The sequence below is a fragment of the Mesoplodon densirostris genome, chromosome 3 (assembly GCF_025265405.1).
Source record: "Mesoplodon densirostris isolate mMesDen1 chromosome 3, mMesDen1 primary haplotype, whole genome shotgun sequence".
Taxonomy (NCBI): Eukaryota; Metazoa; Chordata; class Mammalia; order Artiodactyla; family Ziphiidae; genus Mesoplodon; species Mesoplodon densirostris.
In genome coordinates, this window is record NC_082663.1 from 127,866,197 (window position 1) to 127,874,469 (window position 8,273).

Sequence of the window (8,273 nt, forward strand, 5' to 3'; positions counted from 1 at the left end):
ATAAATACACAGCAACTACATCTTTGTCTATATTCTTTATTAGTTCCCCAGACATAACACCTGGAGGTTGAATTACTGAGTCATTTTAAACGTCTTTGATATGCATTTTCAAATTGCCCTCTGGTAACTTTGAATGAGATTTCATAACTTATGTGAACTCTTTAGCTTAAACTGCACTTTCACCTATACTCAGACCTTACTTGATTTCTGCAGCAACCCCACGAGCAGGTCTTGTTGTCCCTATCATTTTCTGTGGAAAAAGAATTCCACAGAAGTCATGAGCCTTTCTCAAGGTTACACTCACACTGAGCTTCCATGAGGGCCCTCTCCACATCACTGGATGAAATGTCAACATGTCAATGAAAAATACAGTACCCTGATCCGTACTTTTGTCTTCAACAGCAAAACACACTAACTCAAGTTTCTAATGAGGGTGTTTCAAAATTAAACAATACTTAGATATGGCCTGTTTGACACTGAATTCTCTTTCCCTGTAGAGAAGGCTTCCTGACATCTTGCCAAATAACTAACTTTGCTCTTAAGAAAGTCCCTTTGATAAAATATAGTTGCTTGTAACTGGTGCCTAGTTGCCAGTACTTTATGGTGTTTGGATATTCTTGTTTACATTGAAACAGAAAAAGGATCAGAGAAGTACAGAACTCGAAAGAGCCTTGCAGATCATTTCAGTTGCACCCTAGCTAGTGGAGAGAAGAAAGTCTGTCTGTCTTAACTGGGAAGTGACTTGCCCAAGGTCAGAGAGTCAGTGAATAGCACAGATAGGCTCAAAGAGGGGAATCTCCCAACCCCCAGTCAGAACCCTGGTTAGCATCACAGAATCTTGTGATTAGTTTGTACCTTAAAATCATATTCTATCCACATAATTTAGCATTTGGAGAAACTGAGACCCACCAAGGGAAAGTAACTTACTCAATTATACACAGGTAATTAATAGTAGAACTTGATGAGACCCAGGTGTCCTGACTTCCAGTTATGAGGCTGATCTCAGACTCCACTCTGACCCACAAGAATCCACACCCGGACCAAAAGCCAGGACCAGAGTGTGTTGAGTAAGGCACTTACCTAAAGTGCAAATTTTAAAGGGACACTAAGATAATACTTTCATGCAATATTTTTAAAAATCAGAATTAATACAAAACATCCATAATGAACAAAATATTTAAATTTTAAAAGAAGATAGTATCCAACCCTGCTTTTGCATGATTCACCTCACTCACCTCATTCTAATTCTGGTCCTTATTTAAAATTTGGATATTTTGCTCATCATGGATATATTTGCATTAATTTGTGCCCGAGGCAAGTGCCTCCATCACCTCACCCTCATTCCAGCCGTATCTGGGGACCTCCAGCACCAGGGCCTGGGGAGACCTTACAAGTAAGTCTCCAGTGCTGGGATAGAATGCTCACGAGGAGCTACAGGCCTGTGACTAATGGGACCAATTGCTTGAACAAAATAGCCCTCTAACTGGATCCTGGGGCCATGGAGAAATGGCAACTAAAGAAATTATTTCTGGACCTAAAGTTGTTAATAACTTAAGTTCTCATTATACCAACTTGAGCCATTCAAAATTTAGTTGTTTAGGAATCTGTGTAAAGTTTGGTACTTAGTTTCATAAATCAGCTGTTCAAGCACTGGGTATGATGAACTGGTTTTTCAACTAATATGAAAGAAATATGGGCCTTTTAATTGACCACAAGCTTAATAAGCCCATGATGGGAGGTGACTGCCAGAAACACAAATGGAATCTTGGGTTGTACTAATGGTCTCATGGTATTCAGGAGCTCTGAGCCTAACTCCATGGGAAGTCAAAGCCAAGAGAACATATTTTGGACTCTCTGTAGGGAAGGCTCAGGGTTGCTATTTAAGGCTGGAAGGGCGCTTGTTATGGTTTGAATTGTGTCCCCAACAAAAGAAGTCGAAGTCCTAACCCCCGGTACCTGTGAATGTGACCTTATCTGGAAACAGGGTCTTTGCCAATGAGCAAGTTAAGGTAATGAGGGTATATCCTAATCCAGTATGACTGGCATCCTTATGAAAAATGAAATTTGGACACAGGAATAGACACACAGGGGGAACATCATATGATGATGAAGGCAGAGATTAAGGTGAAGTATCCATAAGCAAAGGAATGCCAAAGATTGCTGGAAAACCACCAAGCTGAGAGGAGAGAGAAGCAGATTCTCCCTCAAAGTCCTCAGAAGGAATTAACCACTGGCATCTTGATCTTGGACTTCTAGCCTCCAGAACTGTGAGACAATGAATTTTTGTTATTTTAAGCCACCCAGTTTATGACAGCCCAGGGAAACGAACACAGTGATCTAGAGAGCACTTGGTCCAGGAGCACCCTTGACCTGAAGGAAGTTGGGAAAACCCCTCCATTCAGATTCTCATAGACAAAGCCATTCCCAGGTTCATCACATGGTCCAGCATATAATAGACATGTGTTGACTATTCATTAAGAAAGAAATGAATTTCAAAGCAATCCGCTATTGTTAGGGGGTAAAAAAAGAGGTTGACACACAAGGTTACCTTCCTTCAACTTCTAAACTCATACTCAGCATGAACCATTTTAACCTCATTCTATTTTCAGGGGATGAATCATCGGATGCCAGACACAGACAGTATCATAGAGATTATGGAGTTCAGCCTTCCACTCTACAGATGAGTAAAATCGGATTTAATGAGGAAGGGACTAGTTCTTTCCATATGCATGTCTCCCTCCAATGCAGGGGAACCCTTTCCCCTTTTTTTCCATCATACATTAACATATCTCCTAGTACTTTGCTGTCATCAACAGCTTAAAATTTAAATGAGAAATGATTCCAGGATGAGCCAGGAGGCAGGAGGCGACGGCCCCACGGCTGCTGCTGCTGCTGCTCCTGCTGCTGCAGTGGGGCAGGCGGGGGTGACTGGTGGCGACCAAGGTGGCGGCGAGAGATTTAACCCAGAGACTGACTTCACTATAGAAACACCCACAGTTGTATCAACAACTGGGGAAAGATAGTGGCAACAGGCGAAGGAAAAACAGCTCTGACATACTAAGTACAATGACTATGCTAAAAGCAACCGGGCTTAAGGCCCCTACCAAGATCCTTAAGCCTGGAAGCACAGCCTTGGAGACACCTGCTCCTGTTAATGCTTTATGTTTCTCCGTAATAGCAAGTTTTTAATCCTACGTGAAGACTTCTATCTGAAAAATTTTAAAAGACAATCTTATAAAACTTCATATTCTTGAAAATACTTGAAAAAGTTTCAATTAAAAGACATAGAGGCAGGTGGAGCAGGCTCCGGGTCACGCGCTTCTCCAGGAACAAGGTGCACTTCATGGCCTTGAGGACGCTCTTCCACTTGTCACTGACTGGCTTCCTGATGTCTTAGAAGTTGAGGCAGCCCCCGCGCTAGTTCTGCAGGCGCATCAGGCCCTGGGCCCGCCCACTGTGCTCGTGGGAGCGGTGCAGGAAGAACTGGGTGAAGTGCTTCAAGGCTACATCGTCGCGGTCGAGATACATCAGAAATACATCTATACGTGGAACAACTCCTAGAGAACACCCACCGAACGCTGGCAGAAGACCTCAGACCTCCCAAAAGGCAAGAAACTCCCCACGTACCTGAGTAGGGCAAAATAAAAAAGAATAAACAGAGACAAAAGAATAGGGACAGGACCTACACCAGTGGGAGGGAGTTGTGAAGGAGGAAAGGTTTCCACACACTAGGAGAAGCCCCTTCGCGGGCGGAGACTGCGGGTGGTGGAGCGAGGAAGCTTCGTAGCTGCGGACGAGAGCGCAGACACAGGGGTGCAGAGGGCAAAGCGGAGAGATTCCCGCACAGAGGATTGGTGCCGACCAGCACTCACCAGCCCGAGAGGCTTGTCTGCTCACCTGCCGGGGTGGATGGGGCTGGGAGCTGAGGCTCGGGCTTCGTTTGGAGCGCAGGGAGACGACTGGCGGCCTGAACACAGCCTGAAGGGGTTAGTGCACCACGGCTAGCCGGGAGGGAGTCCGGGAAAAAGTCTGGACCTGCCGAACAGGCAAGAGACGTTTTCTTCCCTCTTTGTTTCCTGGTGCGCGAGGACAGGAGATTAGAAGCGCTGTTTAAAGGAGATCCAGAGACGGGCACGAGCCGCAGCTATCAGCGCGGACCCGAGACGGGCATGAGACGCTAAGGCTGCTGCTGCCGCCACCAAGAAGCATGTGTACAAGCACAGGTCACTTTCCTCACCTCCCCTCCCGGGAGCCTGTGCAGCCCGCCACTACCAGGGTCCCGTGATCCAGGGACAACTTCCCCAGGAGAACGCACGGCGCGCCTCAGGCTGGTGCAACGACACGCTGACCTCTGCCGCCGCAGGCTCGCCCCGCACTACGTGCCCCTCCCTCCCCCCGGCCTGAGTGAGCCAGAGCCCCCGAATCAGCTGCTACTTTAACCCCATCCTGTCTGGGGGAGGGAGGGTGGGTAACAGACGCCCTCAGGCAACCTACACGCAGAGGTGGGGCCAAATCCAAAGCTGAACCTCAGGAGCTGTGCGAAAAAAGAAGAGAAAGGGAAATCTCTCCCAGCAGCCTCAGGAGCAGCGGATTAAATCTCCACAATCAACTTGATGTACCCTACATCTGTGGAATATCTGAATGGACAACCAATCATCCCAAATTGAGGAGGCAGACTTTGAGAGCAAGATATATTATTTTTTCCCCTTTTCCTCTTTTTCTGAGTGTGTATGTGTATGCTTCTGTGTGAGATTTTGTCTGTATAGCTTTGATTTCACCATTTCTCCTAGGGTTATGTCCGTCCGTTTTTTTGTTTGTTTTCTTTAAAAAAATTTTTTCTTATTATTTTTTATTTTAATAACTTTATTTTATCCTCTTTCTTTCTTTCTTTCTTTCTCTCTCTCTCTCTTTCTTTCTTTCTTTCGACTTTTTCTCCCTTTTATTCTGAGCCATGTGGATGAAAGGCTCTTGGTGCTCCAGCCAGGAGGCAGTGCTGTGCCTCTGACGTTGGAGACCCAACTTCAGGACACTGGTCCACAAGAGACCTCCCAGCTCCAGGTAATATCAAACAGTGAAAATCTCCCAAACATCTCCATCTCAACACCAACACCCAGCTTCACTCAACGACCAGCAAGCTACAGTGCTGGACACCCTATGCCAAACAACTAGCAAGACAGGAACACAACCCCACCCATTAGCAGAGAGGCTGCCTAAAATCATAATAAGGCCACAGACACCCCAAAACACACCAGCAGACGTGGACCTGCCCACCAGAAAGATAAGATCCAGCCTCATCCACCAGAACACAGACACTAGTCCCCTCCACCAGGAAGCCTACACAACCCACTGAACCAACTTTACCCACTGGGGACAGACACCAAAAACAACGGGAACTACAAACCTGCAGCCTGCAAAAAGGAGACCCCAAACACAGTAAGATAAGCAAAATGAGAAGACAGAAAAACACACAGCAGATAAAGGAGCAAGATAAAAACCCACCAGACAAAACAAATGAAGAGGCAATAGGCAGTCTACCTGAAAAAGACTTCAGAATAATGATAGTAAAGATGATCCAAAATCTTGGAAATAGAATAGAGAAAATGCAAGAAACATTTAGCAAGGACCTAGAAGAACTAAAAAGGAAACAAGCAATGATGAACAACACAATAAATGAAATTAAAAATACACTAGAAGGGATCAATAGCAGATAACTGAGGCAGAAGAACGGATAAGTGACGTGGAAGATAAAATAGTGGAAATAACTACTGCAGAGCTGAATAAAGAAAAAAGAATGAAAAGAACTGAGGACAGTCTCAGAGACCTCTGGGACAACATTAAATGCACCAACATTCGAATTATAGGGGTTCCAGAAGAAGAACAGAAAAATAAAGGGACTGAAAAAATATTTGAAGAGATTACAGTTGAAAATTTCCCTAATATGAGAAAGGAAATATTTAATCAAGTCCGGGAAGCACAGAGAGTCCCATACAGGATAAATCCAAGGAGAAACACGCCAAGACACATATTAATCAAATTATCAAAAATTAAATACAAAGAAAACATATTAAAAGCAGCAAGGGAAAAACAACAAATAACACACAAGGAAATCCCCATAAGGTTAACAGTTGATCTTTCAGCAGAAACACTGCAAGCCAGAAGGGAGTGGCAGGACATATTTAAAGTGATGAAGGAGGAAAACTTACAACCAAGATTACTCTACCCAGCAAGGATCTCATTCAGATTTGATGGAGAAATAAAAACCTTTACAGACAAGGAAAAGCTGAGAGAGTTCAGCACCACCAAACCAGCATTACAACAAATGCTAAAGGAACTTCTCTAGGCAAGAAACACAAGAGAAGGAAAAGACCTACAATAACAAACCCAAAACAATTAAGAAAATGGGACTAGGAACATACATATCCATAATTACCTTAAATGTAAATGGATTAAATGCTCCCACCAAAAGACACAAACTGGCTGAATGGATACAAAAACAAGACCCATACACATGCTGTCTACAAGAGACCCACTTCAGACCTAGAGACACATACAGACTGAAAGGGGATGGAAAAAGATATTCCACGCAAATAGAAATCAAAAGAAAGCTGGAGGGCCTCCCTGGTGGCGCAAGTGGTTGAGAGTCCGCCTGCCGATGCAGGGGATACGGGTACGTGCCCCGGTCTGGGAGGATCCCATATGCCGCGGAGCAGCTGGGCCCGTGAGCCATGGCCGCTGAGCCTGCGCGTCCGGAGCCTGTGCGTCCGGAGCCTGTGCTCCGCAACGGGGGAGGCCACAACAGTGAGAGGCCCGCATACTGCAAAAAAAAAAAAAAAAAAAAAAAAAGAAAGCTGGAGTAGCAATTCTCATATCAGACAAAATAGACTTTAAAATAAAGATTATTGCAAGAGACAAAGAAGGAAACTACATAATGATCAAGGGATCGATCCAAGAAGAAGATATAACAATTGTAAATATTTATGCACCCAACATAGGAGCACCTCAATACATAAGGCAAATACTAACAACCATAAAAGGGGAAATCAACAGTAACACATTCATAATAGGGGAATTTAACACCCCACTTTCACCAATGGACAGATCATCCAAAATGAAAGTAAGTAAGGAAACACAAGCTTTAAATGATACATTAAACAAGATGGACTTAATTGATATTTATAGGACATTCCATCCAAAGACAACAGAATAAACATTTTTCTCAAGTGCTCATGGAACATTCTCCAGGACAGATCATATCTTGGGTCACAAATCAAGCCTTGGTAAATTTAAGAAAATTGAAATTGTATCAAGTATCTTTTCCGACCACAACACTATGACACTAGATATCAATTACAGGAAAAGATATGTAAAAAATACAAACACATGGAGGCTAAACAATACACTACTTAATAACAAAGTGATCACTGAAGAAGTGAAAGAGGAAATCAAAAAATACCTAGAAACAAATGACAATGGAGACACGACGACCCAAAACCTATGGGATGCAGCAAAAGCAGTTCTAAGAGGGAAGTGTATAGCAATACAATCCTAACTTAAGAAACAGGAAACATCTCAAAAAACAACCTAACCTTGCACCTAAAGGAATTAGAGAAAGAAGAACAAAAAAACCCCAACTTCAGCAGAAGGAAAGAAATCATAAAGGTCAGATCAGAAATAAATGAAAAAGAAATGAAGGAAATGATAGCAAAGAACAATAAAATTAAAAGCTGGTTCTTTGAGAAGATAAACAAAATTGATAAACCATTAGCCAGACTCATCAAGAAAAACAAGGGAGAAGACTCAAATCAATTGAATTAGAAATGAAAAAAGAGAAGTAACAAATGACACTGCAGAAATACAAAAGATCATGAGAGATTACTACAAGCAACTATATGCCAATAAAATGGACAATCTGGAAGAAATGGACAAATTCTTAGAAATGCACAACTTGCTAAGATTGAATCAGGAAGACATAGAAAATATGAACAGACCAATCACAAGCACTGAAATAGAAACTGTGATTTAAAATCTTCCAACAAACAAAAGCCCAGGACCAGATGGCTTCACAGGCGAATTCTATCAAACATTTAGAGAAGAGCTAACACCTATCCTTCTCAAACTCTTCCAAAATACAGCAGAGGGGAGAACACTCCAAAACTCATTCTATGAGGCCACCATCACCCTGATACCAAAACCAGACAAACATGTCACAAAGAAAGAAAACTACAGGCCAATATCACTGATGAACATAGATGCAAGAATCCTCAACAAAATAC